Below are 14561 nucleotides of genomic sequence, written 5' to 3'. Positions count from 1 at the left end.
CCAGACAAAAACTACGTAGTTGATACTTTTGTGTTTACTAAACTTTGTATCGTGTTTTGAAAACAATTTCTAACTTGGATATTGGAACGGATCTGTTGTCACTCGGAAGCACGATTTTTCTATAAAAACTGGATCCGACGAAATGCTTGTCATTCTCAAGTGAAGTTCACCTTCAAGTTGAAAAAATATCAAAAGTAAGTATTTGTGAATCTTGTTTTATAGCAATTGAAAAATCATTACTATTTTATGTGTGTGATTTACAGTTTAAGGTTGCAACTAGGCTTCATCTAATAATTTTTATAACCATACTCGTTTCAGATGAACGCCAAAGTTGTATTCGTCTTGTTAGTTGCAGCAATGCTGGTTGTGGGCAGCGACTGCAGTTACAAGTACAGTGGCCGTTTTTTTACGAATCTTGTCATGTATATATTATTACGGCATGCTCATTGTTGTGAGCCAATTTGTAGAGTGCCGGTATTTTTGGTAAAAAGTCTACTATATTGTCTACGTAGTAATATTTTCATGATAATGTTCTTCAACACCAAACTCATAGCATACAAGAGAGCTGTGCTCAAATATATGTACACGTCACAAGGTGTCGCTATTTTTTTATTCTGACACATAAAAAACGAATCTCTTGAAGTCCACAGAAATTTTTGAAATAAGTAAAAGTAATAGCCTTCTGCCAAAAAATCAATTTTTAGCCACTGAAAATTTCAAAGCAATTGGTCCGTATTCGAAGAAAAAAGCGATTTCATCATGACGAAAGAAAAAAATAATAATACTAACATGAATAAGAACATAATATTGAAACGATCGTTATGTACACTGACGTGTCCAATAACTTTATGTGTATTACTATATTAATTTTTAGGAGACGTGGATATTATGGACGCAGACGTGGATATTATGGACACGTACGTAAATATTATTTCGGAGATGCGGAAATTGTTGGTAAGTTGAAATTATCAGAAATCGCACGTTACTCTGTGCTACTTACTTTCCGTTTTCAAACAATTGTATAACCCAAGATATGAAAACGTCTATTAAGCGAACTAGTGAAAAGAAAAAGAAAATAGTCGGTTGAACAGTATTTTGCTTTAAATAAACTTTTCCCCCTGTTCTATATAAACCAGAACATTGATAATATCACAAGTTCGCATTGCCCTTCCTTTCGGTGCATGCTTATTGACAGAACATCATCTAATTGTATAATTCCTACGTTGGTCGGTATTACAACGGGCTTACTCAAAGTTGCTACGTCAATCATTTGCTCTAATTTCATTTGACCTACACAGAAAACATGCACCAGATGCTGGATGATTTGATTTCTAGCTTTCCCCAAACGCAAGAAGACAATTCTGCTATAGAGCAGGAGGACGTCTCGAAATGATTTTGTACCAGACCACACACACCCTGACAATGTTGTAAGTTTGAATAAATATTTCATTGGTAGAGAAATGTTTAAATATAGAATGTTGTGGTGAAGTTGGATTAAATGTTTTGTTCCATAGAGAACTTTCTACTATTATTTATGGTTAGTGCTAACAACTTAGATATTAGATTCATATTAGATTACTTAGTTGTGACCGCTTCACACTGTTGCATCATTATAAACAATTCTCACACTTTTACATTCCATTTTTCAGGACGGACATGACTTTCTACTAAAGACCACGACAATGCCTTTTATTATTTACTAAACGTATAATCTTCAAAAAGTGTAACTCTAAAATTTATGTAGGCCTACAGAATCAGATGTAATAAATTTGGTCATAGTTATGACGTGTATTTGTTTGTATGTTTGAATGTAAGATGATGATCAGCCCCTCACTTCAAATACTCATAACACATGATCCCCACCTCCAGAAGTGCACCCTGAATCTCTTTGACGGCGCTCTCAATTATTAATTAAATAACTGTAAAATCTCTTGAGGTCGCTATATGGTGACCTATGTGACAACACAAAGCCGCGCTATTGCCGAGATTCGACGCTCTCAGTCATATAGCTGCTGACTGATGACACAGAGCGTTGTTCGTAACAATGTTCGTGGCACACAGTAATATTATTGACATGTGATAATCTTATTCCGTAGTCTGTATATATTCAGTAAAATTAATAATTTAACTCAGACACAGAGCCCATTAAATCTCAAAAGAAAGGTGACATGGACCAAAGATCTCATTGATACTATAGTGTTCACCAAATGGCATATATTTAGGGCCGCTTCCCAAGCCCTTCTGAAGGATTGAAAACGAAACTCGAAATCAAAATCAATAAAATTTTTAATTTGATGATATCATACCAATTCTTATCATTGATTATACATATATACAGTTCCAGTTACACCATCAGACAGGTTAGGCTAAAGACCGGTGGCCTCAAGCCTGCGGAGCCTCGACATCCAATTCTGAAATATTAGATTAGAATTATCTAGAATATAACCGGTTTCAAATTTTATGAATCAGATTTTTCAATCATTTTTGTCCCGAATATTTACCATTCAAAAAGTTGAAAAATTAAATACCGTCGAATAAATAATTTTGTCTAAATTTGAAAAACTCTGCTCCATTAATCTTAAAAAGAAAATCTGACAATTCGAACAAGATAGCGATGCTCAATTATATGAATACAAAAGCCAAAAGGAAGTAGTACGATCATGCAATCTGCCACAATAGATTACCGGTACCGCAGCCTGACCACCAGATCTCGAAAGCGGAACCGCAATTTTTAATACACACAAAAAAAGAAATCCCTAAGAAAACACAGAAAATTTTGGAATAAATGAAAATAACAGCCCTCTATATAAAAATACAATCTTTAACCGCTGAAACTTCAAAGCAATTGGTTCAGTAGCGAGAAAAGCGATTTTTTTCAACAACGAGAATAAAGATACAAAATGACACAACGATCTATAGGTCCACTTCGAGTCCATTTAATGAAACTGTAACAGTTTTGCCGTAATAATGCCCTTAATTTTTGAAAAAGATACCAAAACGTCGATATACAACCTTACTTATTTATCTACGGCTCTAAGCAACAGCCAATCTAATAACTATTCCAATTTCTGTATTTCCAATCTTTTTCATCATACACTCTCTTCGTCTATCAGCAATGTTGTATTTATGAATAGGTAGGCCCACCCCATCTCTAAAAAGGAGTATTATGACGTAGGGATTTCCGGTGTCATGACGATTAATAAAAGCCTTGAATTACTAAAGTGTTCCCCTACTTACTATCTGATCTACTTGGGTGACTGACACATGCGCATCTTGCCTGTATGTCAAAGCTTGTATTTTACGCAAGTTTAAAAATTGTTTGATGGCGTCATATTACATTTTTCATACCAGATGGGGCCACAAGGCAGTTGGATGGATATATTTACACAATGCCTACATAGCAAATCATATAACTTCTTCGAAATGGAGATTCGTCATAGTGACATTTCCTCGAACCTCGAATTCAACCGAGCACTTTTCAGCAAAATCTAGACTAGAATATTATATATATATCGCAAATAACCACATATTGGTCTCTACTGCGCCAAGTACGATACATCATTTTAGGAATTTGTGTTAAATAGTTTAGTCGTAGCTGAAATTGAACCTAATGATTTATTATATACATATTATTATATGAAATGAAAGATGCCAAATCAAGCTTCTGTTGTAGTTTGATATAGGTCTAAACTTCTTAGTGTTATCACAATCTTTGCGATAATTAACACTGATATAATTATCATGAAGTGGTAGTAAAGTTCTTCAAGTTGAACTTGTTGCCTGGTAAAAAAAACGTTTTTGAAAATGTTGAGTCAACACTCAATCACATAACGTCAAGCTATATGTTTAGAAGCAAATTGTGAGATGGAGCATTGAGATCCCAGAAGGGTGCTCCCGAAGTATGCGCACCAAGATGGCGCACAACCTGAACATAGTATGTGTACCAGGTTATGGTTATCAGGTTGTGCGTCATCTTGGTGCACATACTTCTGTAGCGCCCACAGAAGTACTGTCAAAGTCACCACGAAATTGCTTAATATTATAGAAATGGAAAGGAGATGGGAACGACGAGATCATAGAAATACATACTGACATGTTTCATTCTATTAGCTAACATGACATTCGCATATGCATGCCATCGGCCCATCACTTTGCAATGTCTTCATACAAGGCATGATAATAAACAACAAGAGAGCTACGCTCAAGTATATGGACACGTCACGAGGTGTCGCTCTTTTCATTCTGACACACAAAAAACGAATCTCTGGAAGTCCACAGAAATTTCTGAAATAAGTAAATATAATAGCCTTCTGGCGAAAAAATCAATCTTTAACCCATGAAAATTTCAAACAATTGGTCCAGTATACAATGAGAAAAGCGATTTTATGGTGACAAAGAATAATAATACCAACAAGAACAAAATAATATTGAAACGATCGTTATGTATACTGACGTGTCCAATTATTGCAGCCGAATGCTAATGATCACCGCACGTTTAAACTCTTACCAACAACATATTGTGTTTACTGTAAACAATCTCGGCTAAGTGTAAACTTCGTGAGATCACTATGTATATTCGATTTGAAGCGAACAATGACAAGATATCAAGAGTAAAGGCACGTCGTATGGCGATCATGGAAAGTGACTTCCTTACGGTAAACACATAGCTGTTTACAAGTTTCCAGCAACCGTGATTAATTATAACAGAAAAAGTTGATTGCTCATTTTATACGCGATAGCTCTGGCAACAATGGCCCAATGTGAAACGTTGTTTATGAACTCGTAGATTTGAATATGCACAACTATCTCTGCAAAAATACTTATTTAACAGGATCTCTGAGAGTTTGAGTCCATTGATTGTATTTCAAACGTTAATATACATACAGAATCGTGCTAGGCATATTTTTCTAGGATGTTCAGAACCAAACTATGTACTAGACCAGGGTGGTCCAAACTCAGGCCCGCTGGCCACATGTGGCCCGTCACCTCATAATCTGTGGCCCGTCACCTCATGATCTGTGGCCCGCGTCACTATTGCGGGAGGATAAACAAAAATCGTATTTGATGTTGTTTCGCCATAAAAATATCAATGCCGTTTAATAGAAGCCTTGAATTACTAAAGTGTTCCACAACTTACTATCCAATTTACTTGGGTGATTAGCGCATACGCATCTTGCTTGCATGTCAAAATCTTGTATTTCACGCAAGTTTAAAAATTTCAATGGCGTCATGTTACATTTTTCATAATTGAGGGGGCCATAGGGCAGTTGGATAGAGGACACAACTATTATATTTACACAATACCTATCTATATAACACATCATATATGTTTTTCAAAATAGAGATACATCATAGTGACATTTCTCATAGGACTTCAAAGGCGAAGCTCGAATTCCACGAGGCATTTTTATCAAAACCTAGACTAGACCATTTTTTTTTACGGAGGGAATGAAAATTGAAGAATATCACATATTATATATCGAAAATAGTCACATATATAATGATCCCAACTGCGCCAGATACATCATTTTAGGAATTTATGCTAAATAATATAGTCGTTGCTAAAATTGAACCTGATAATTCAATATAAATTATGATTGAAATGGAAGATGCTCAATCAAGCTTATGTTGTAGTTCGATATAGACTTAACCCAGTGGTTCCCAACCAGGGTGCCGCGGCACATTAGCGTGCCGCAAAAAGATTTTGGTGTGCCGCGAAGAGATTTCATTTTTGAATTTATTTCAAGTGATTCTAATCCATTGAATTTCACAAAAAAGAACCCACGACTCTTGTAAACAAACAGAAACGACAAATTTGAGAAGTCGTATTTCAGGTATTCGGGTATTGTTTCAATTCTAAGTTTTTCATAATGCGCGCCAACACCGTTTCGTAGAATGGAAAATGTCAAACAAGGTAACGAATTATCGTGTAAAATTTTTACAAAATTTGACCATGGAATTATTATTTGACTAGTAGAATTGTCATTATTGCCGATTTATTGAATTATTATTTAAACTTAAAATAACATTTACTGGGAGGACATCCTGGGAGTTCAGGATTTACGCAATTACTTTGCAAGGTTTTTATTCACTATTCAATACGAAAATAAAACAGACACAATAAGAAAATAAAATCATAAGAAGGTCAACTATCGTCTTCATAAATATCCGCATTCCGACGTCAGAAATGATAATATTGTTAGCTTAAAATTGGGACAGATAATTTACAATCGGTGGGAAGAATGATCAAAACGGCGTAAAAGATAAAAACCAGAATAAAATCCCGAATGCACTCCTCAATAGCCGTCTTCAACATATGTCGCCCATATGAACGCATAGTTCTCCCAGGAATATGTAACCAAACGTTGCGTAGAAAGTAGTCCATGTAAAATAGAGAGGACTGGCGGAAATAGCTCACCAACATTAGAATACCTAGCATTCTGAATGTCCGTTGTATGTGTGTTAAAAATACCCGATATTCGACAATTCGTTAAAAATTTTCTAATTATTTGATTCGATAAAAATATTATATTTTGCCCACCCTTGCGTAATCATGCCAGTAATCTGGCGTAATGCGTGGTAGCATAAGCACTGATGCAATGAAACTTAAAATAAAACCTTCATTAAAATGGCACTATTTCACGAAAGCGTGGTGGAATTGACGATTATTTAATATCTCGAACACCAAAACGGTTATTTTACGGATAGTTTCTGCGGTCTGAAAAGTCGAATAAGCGTTTCGACATAGTAAATGCTACGATCTTTGCCATCAAATTGTGCTCGGGCCTTGCACGCAATTCATAACGTGAAAAGATTCGTCCATCGGTGAAAATAGTTTATAACAACTCTAAACCTATTTAGTGTTTTTAGCGATAATAATTGATTGTTATAATGAAATACGGTTTGTTTGCCTCTTTCATATCTCTTGCAAGTGCCGAAAATAGCACTATTGAATGCTTTTGGCAATGGGAGAAACATATTGAATTGCAACAAAAATGAAACAGGTTGTACAAGAGTGATAATACCTGCGATATAAATAAAGCGTAACGTGGAACGGGGAAGGGCGAGAAAAACCAAAGCGTATTAGCGTCACGTATTACCCGTGCGGCCGCGCATCTTTTACTATAATGTGAGGTGCTCCGAAGGTGGGTCTCGTGTACATTATTGTAAGAAAACAGTTATAATATCGGTATCCATTAACCATCCATTTTAGATACAGGGCATGTTGTATTAACAAGAATAGAATTTCCCTCATCTGATCTTCTATGTTTTTTATCATTTTATAGCTAAATGGCTTCAAGAGCAGGAAATGATCATTTTTTGTGATAGGTGTGCCGCGGATATTTGAATAGGTCGCAATAAATGGTCAAATAGTGTGCCGCTACATAAAAAAGGTTGGGAACCGTTGCCCTAACCTTATTAGTGTTATAACATTCTTTGCATTAATTAACAATGATATCATTATTATGAAGTCCTAGTAAAGTTGTCGTTACAAAATTATACAAAATATTTCATCTTCAAGTTGAATAACTTGTTTCCTAGTAAAAAAAACGCCCGCTTTCAACTCTGCCATGTATAGTCGTGCAGGCGCAGCAAGTGGTGACTTCGACCCTTTTCTGCTTTATGTAATAACCGTAATTTTACGTAACCGAGGAAGATATGCGATTTGCTATGGATAGGTGACCAAGTTAAATTCTGAAAAGTAGTTCAATATGGCCAGATCGTATCATGTATTGAATAACACTTCCGATGTAGTGTCCCATCGGAAGTATGGTATCTATAAAGTATGCAACCAAATCATTAATCGCCATTCTCATCAAGTGAAGACTATCTTCGAATTGAAAGAATATTTAAAGTGAGTATAGTTTTAAATAATGTGGTCCTAACTGGGAATATATCAGACAAAACAATAAATTTTGCTTCTTTTCGATATTTATTGGATATTTCAAGTATGATTATGTATTTTATTAAAACTACGATATCACTTCAACTTTTTAGATGAATGCCAAACTCATCTTCATTCTGCTGGTTGCGACCATGCTGATTATAGACACTGAGAGCAGGTGAAGTATATTTTCAGAAAGTCAAATTTGGAAATATCAGTTAATTATTCTATGTTACAGCCATTTACAACATCGGGGCCAATCAGGAAAATTGAATAATAATGGAAGCAAGTTGGTTACGCTGTGAACGACAAAATGCGCGATTGCGTAATCTAACTCACGAAAAGCGTTACGCAAAACGACGTCGCGTAAACGTCATAAGGCAAACTTGGCATCCAAATCTTTCACCGATTTTGTTCATCAACCGTTGGAATCGAGAATACATAATATTCTGCAATAAAATAATGTCTACGTAAAATAGGAAAGACATTCGAACATCCCACAAATAATTACTTTGTATCTTTCCCAAATTATACAACACATAATAAATTTCGACGCAAAATCCATAAATAAACTGTCAAGTCTAATTCAAATACACAGAATTAGTAGATGGGATTCAAAATAAGCTTACACATCTTATTCAAATTTCTCGTATAAAATGATACCAGTTATGAGTAATAAACTAGAAAAGCTTTCATATGAGTTATTTCAGATCACCCACTATAAAATGGTTTAAAAGTTACATTGATTGTAAATAACGAATATTACGAATTTTTTGAGCGTCGAATTTGGGCGACACCGTGGGAGTTCAGGGTGACAGAGTAGCGTCGTTCTGGGAACTCCGAGTTTAAAGAAGTAATTATTCAAAGTCTATTTTATAGATACTACAGGCCCCACAGACGTCCGCGATATTACAAGCCCAGATATCATCATGGATATCGCCGTGTATATAGAGGCGATGGAGCTCTTCTTGTCGGTAGGTTCAATGGTTTATAGTGATTTGCCTTTTTAATTACAAAATTACTAAGTATCGTAACTTTCAAACTCTGACAAATTAACTAGATGGTTCTAAAAATTATTTTATTGTCATAATATTGCACATCTGACCTGGATGTGCAATGTCCAAATATTTGGACACGAAAGTCAACACGAAATAGCACGGGTATCCAATCTTTTACAGTAGATTGCCGGTACCGCAGTCTTCCCCAATTCACTTGAAAACAAGCCAGAAGCCAATCTCCGCAAGGTCCGCAATAATTTTAATTTTGATGACGTCATCGCAAAAAAAAACGAAACCTCTGAAGCCAACAGAATTTTTTTGAATAAATAAAAGTAATAGCCATCTGGCGACAAATACGATCGTTATCCTCTGAAAATTTAAAAGCAATTGGTTCAGTAATTAAAGACAAAATTATTTTTTTCATAACGACAACAAGAAAATAATTCTAACAACATGATACCAAAACGATCTATAGGTCCACTCCGTGTCCAAATATGAAGATATTTCAATGGGGTGTAAAATTGCGTCTGGAAATCACAATCATAAATCCAATAAAATATTTATCATTGAAAACAAGGGTAAATTGAATTTCAGATGAATTGCACAATATGCTGGATGAAGTACTCTCCAGCTTCTTGGACAAACAGGAGGATATGCCAGAAATGCTACCTGAAGCAGAGAATGATGTAAACGAAGAATAAGAACCCACCAGGTTTGTTTTATGGCGTATATAATGATTTTCATATATATATTTATATATACTGCGAAAAAACGCTGACTTGTTCACTGATGGACTCATATCCATACACCCAAGTCGCCAATGCAGCCATATATATGTAACTATAGTAGCCGATATAGGCAAAGATTTGGACACGAAAAGTTACACATTTTCGATCTAGACTATCTCCAAACCGGATGAAGAGTTTTATAGACTCTTTAATCGTCACTAAAATCAGGAATGGTACAACTGTAACTTTTTCATCCAGTGAAAATTATTTGTTCAAAGACTGTAAGCATTGATATTATCATCAGTGAACGTTTTCAAGTAAGCGTTCATAATCAATTCAGAGTATTCCCTTGTTTCATCTGATGGATCTCCCCACAGCCATGTACCAAGCAGCCTCGTCAGGGTTGTATCATTTTATTTACTCATATCGTCCATGTGCCGGGTTTCAAATTGCACATAAAAAAAATAAACGATATGTTTTGATTATTCATAATATATTTTATCTACGGACCTCTCTCCCATTTATGCCGGTATACCTCCCAATCATCTGAGCTGCGCTTTCGAATACTAACATATCCTTATAATTATTTCAGGACGAACAAGACTACACAATGAAGTTAAAGCGAACATTTTGATGCCACACCCAGTCAATACAAATTTAAACGTCGCAGATTAATAAAAAGAAGTTAATAAAATTTGATGATAAATATTTGCTGTGTTTGTTTGATGTTGGATTGGTGACGGTTACCTGAGAAGACAGTATTTATATCTTTTGCACTTCATTTTAAAACAGCAAACGGTCATGATTTTTCTCACTGCAACACACAGTAATTCAAGTTAGCGCCACCCTTGTCACACTACCCTTCCTGATAATTTTGTAAAATCCTACCCCCAGCTCTACTAGTGCAGACCAGAATCACTTATTTCACAGTCTTCACGAAATGACCCAACAATGTGCCGTGGGATTTGGAACGAATTTTATTTTTATTTGATGAAATTGAGCAGTTCGGTTTATATGCAAATGTGCATGGATCAATCTCATGCCAGTCATGTATTTGTGAGAAGGCAAAAGTTTTAATTAGTTTCCAGCTTAGCAAGTGGAGACGGAACCGCGAATTTTTTAGCCGTTTTCAGCTCTATAAAAGAGGACACGCTATGCAAAAAGTTTCGCTATTCGTAGACGTTAGAGGTTAAAGGTCGAAAGGGAGAAAAGAGTGTTTAGTTTTGACGCTGCGGTGTTGAGGGTCAACAATCTCCTTCCAAATAATACTTCTTTATATATCTACCGTTAGTTACACGAACCACATTATAGAGTTATTTTACAAATTCGAAATAGGCATCACGATAACCGCATATATTTGTCCTACCTGGAACTTTGAGACATATGCAGTAAAGAAGCTAAAAATGGAGCAAAGCATTTTTGAGACACCCGTACCTGAACAGGTAGCCGACAAAATGATTAGGCTGTGTTATAGTTCCCCCTCTACTATGGGACAAACATGTTAAATTTTACCCAACATCCTGTGCACCTAAGGTTACAAGAACAGAATATTTTTCGCTTCCTTGACGAAATAAGACGACGGATTGCCCGAGACAATTGTCAATTTCTCCACTCAACTTTGAAATTCATTACACACACCCAGTGCAAGATGGGCCAAATGCCAGGTTAAGGAGATGACGATAAGGTCAAAAATCGCTTTCGCCCGTGACAACCGAGCATCCATTGATCAAAAAGTTGAACTCAATAAACACAAATTTTATTTCCGGCTAGACGCGTCTAAAACAAAATTTATATTTCGCTTTTTACATCAAACCGAGCTCGATCTGTATTCCAATGTACCAATAAAGACCGCTGCAAACGCCGAGATCCGATGGCGAGCGTATTCCTAACGCTTAGCACGACGCGTCTGCCACATCTGCCGGGCAGTTTGTTGGACGCAAATTATAAGTTTATTTCGACTCCATAATCAGCATAATGGACGATAATATATTTGATAAAAATAAATTATGTAAAATTGATTATATAATCGGGTTGAGCAAACGAAACCTCAAGTAAGATTTGAAACGTACATATTTTAGATGTAAAGGTATTGATAAAAGAAGTAGTACGTGTTTGCTCACCCAAAGAGAGAGTTGAAGAAATTTTGCAACTAATGTAGTTGGGCTCATATCGTGTTTATTCCTTTACAAAGAGTATTACTCATTTATTTCATGGGTGACCAAGATGACAAACATGAGGATCGAAACGGAAATATTCACTAACTAGAGCTGACATGGGCAAACTACAGTCCGCTGGCCAAATACGGCCCGTTGAAGTAGTTCAATCTGGCCCGCCTGATGCTGCCACAATCCAACTAGAACGAAATTTTGATGTTTCAGCTGAAAAATTGCTCAATTTGTTGAGATTGCGATTAAATTTAGTTTTGGCACGAGGCTCATTGCATTTACTTTGATAACACTGTTAATATTGTTCATAAAATGTATCTTTTTACGTCACACTTACATGGCCCGCCAGTCCAAGTGGCAACATTCTTGACCACTGACCCAAAAACCTTGCCCGCTCCCGAACTAGAGTATTAGTTGAGTATTATTATACTCTATACCAGAAGTGGGCAATTTTTCTGGTAGGTGGGCCAGATGTGGGAAAATGAAGTCCTCAGTGGGCCGAATTATTACATGAATGTTTACAACGCTCTCTACTTTGACCTTATATTGTTTGTTTAACGAGTGTGCTAACGCAATTGTTTTTTTCACCAGCTCGCACTAACAGTGCGGTGAGAGTAGCGCAATCTGCAACTTTCAGGAATGATGCGTCGGACCACATTACAGAGTGTGGTTGGATACAGTCAGCGGGCCGGTCAAAATCGCGCCGCGGCCCGACTGCCTAATGTTGCCCATCCCTACTCTATATATTGGATAAGATTTCATAGTTATTTTATATGAGAGAAAGGTGAAGAGATGGCCATAGTGATGAATACTCTCATTATAAGTTGGCGAACAACTACCATTTCAAATGGAAGTGGTTAATGAATGCATCAATTCTCTCGGGCTATTATATTTCAAACGATTGTCTTTACTGGTGCAGTATATTCCACTACTTCTATAAATTGGAAAAGGACAGAAAATTCGAACTCCCATTAAGTGCGGATACAATTCAATACATCACGCTATCGTAGAGTACAGCTTAAATTGGAACGTTTTTTTTCCAGATCTTACCTACATGCCACTATTTACTGGTTTGTAGTGATATGCTACGTTTCATTTTGAAACTTAGCTTACCCCGAGACACTATTTTAAGATATTGGTCACAATTTTACCCGGACCATTTTTTTACAATAATAATTTTTAATAATTAATAATTACATTTTTTCAATAATAAGCACTTGACAGAAAAGGATAAAATATAATAGCTTGTTTTTGTTTATCACAAGAGAGGAAGATGGGAATATCGTGATGTTGCAAGTATTTACTATTGCGATATGGCCAACTTCCCGTTGAATTTAGACAATGGTATATTCCTCATCAAATTCATCACAAAAGCTTCACTGTATACAGTAAACAAGTTGCATCATCCTCATTAAAGAAGTGATTACCGCGAGCGCTAGGAAAGCAAAAGAGCAAAATTAACAATCATACCGTAAAAAAGAAAAAAATTGACGGAGTGCCACAATGGATCGCACTGGCATGGCCGAGTGCTAGTTAGTAATCATTTAACAGAGAGAATTCCAATCAAGAATAAATTTTTAATAATGAAAGATGAAAAAAAAAATTCTGTGTTGAAATACATAAAAAGTAGCAAATATTCTCTTGTGTGATAACGAGCAAGCCCAGATAAACAAAAAAATTAAATTCATACTTTAATAATGAACGGTGGGAAAACTTTCCTTGTCGAATAACATAAAATATATTAGATAATGTCTTGAGTGAAAACAAGAAAGCCCAGATGAACGAAAATTTAAGTTATTTTGTTTTTAATTGTCTTAAGTTTATAAACTGAAATGACTAATGGGAAAACTTGGACTAGTAAGTAAACCTAGACTTGGCGTTTTTAAAACGAATTTCTCGTGTATGTTTAATTGTTATTCGTGTGTATGGAGTGTCGATTGCTTAGAAAATTCTCTTTGGTGGTGGTATTATGTAGTTGTGAAAAATTATTCTATTCCAGAACTATATAGGATCAGTCAATTTAGAATTTTCAGTTCTTAAAGATCGAAGAAGTCGCTAGAAGGTTGTCACTGCTTTATAACCAGAGTTGATCTCCGCGGTTTCCCCTCTCTAGTAAAATGATGTGCTCAACATTTTCGCGTAATTTTGTATTATACGCATTTACATATGCGCAATATGTTTTGTCGTCTGCAAGGCAATTAGGATTCGAACAGAAAACTTTGTTTAATTAGTCTATTACTAAGTGGAATCATTGTACTTCACAATGCGAGTTAAATTAATTACGCTCAAAAATTTGTATTTTCACTGTTTCTTCAAATGCTTTGTATTACCCCTTCGTCTGGAATGAATATTATATTGATCTAAAATCAAATCGCAAATGATCATTTCATCCGTTAGAATCTTTTTTTGTTGAAATGTCACCAATAATCCACTAAAATGCAAAAGAATGATTAAATTATGTTTATCATGTGGATAGATTTGATCGTTATTTATATGAAATTCATTGATGCGAACTGGCTAAAAACGAGGAGACGATGCTCGAATTTATGGAAACGAAAATCGCGCATCAGCGCCGGTACCGTGAAACCCCGTTTCCGAGTTGGTTGAATCGGTGAATTAGCGTGACTTAAATAAAGTGTTTTCATATATATTTATTGAAAAAGCATTCCCGTGAATTAAGATAAAATTTTCACAAGACACAATTTGATGAAATAAAATAAAAATAGCATCTTTTTAGCGGTTAAAAATTTAAAATAGATTAGTACTTTAGTTATGAATAAAAGCA

At 35.5% G+C, this 14561-nt stretch overlaps 2 long non-coding RNA genes across 2 annotated transcripts in view; both read left to right on the top strand.

The window, feature by feature from the left end:
- Positions 1 to 10319, top strand: part of LOC120347565 (uncharacterized) — a 212880-nt gene extending 202561 nt beyond the window's left edge. The window contains exons 2-5 of the long non-coding RNA XR_013478825.1: positions 7999 to 8063; positions 8765 to 8859; positions 9478 to 9595; positions 10204 to 10319. This is a non-coding gene — a long non-coding RNA (uncharacterized LOC120347565). The remainder of the gene's footprint in view (positions 1 to 7998; positions 8064 to 8764; positions 8860 to 9477; positions 9596 to 10203) is intronic.
- LOC120347722 (uncharacterized) lies at positions 113 to 1782 on the top strand. Its single transcript, XR_005570132.2, has 5 exons — positions 113 to 194; positions 319 to 389; positions 875 to 954; positions 1299 to 1427; positions 1650 to 1782. It is a non-coding gene; the product is annotated as an uncharacterized LOC120347722 (long non-coding RNA).
- Positions 10320 to 14561: the final 4242 nt, after the last annotated feature.

Source organism: Styela clava, chromosome 11 (assembly GCF_964204865.1).
Source record: "Styela clava chromosome 11, kaStyClav1.hap1.2, whole genome shotgun sequence".
NCBI classification, from domain to species: Eukaryota; Metazoa; Chordata; class Ascidiacea; order Stolidobranchia; family Styelidae; genus Styela; species Styela clava.
The sequence above is the reverse complement of the archived record's forward strand: the minus strand, read 5'-3'. Positions and strand labels throughout refer to the sequence as shown.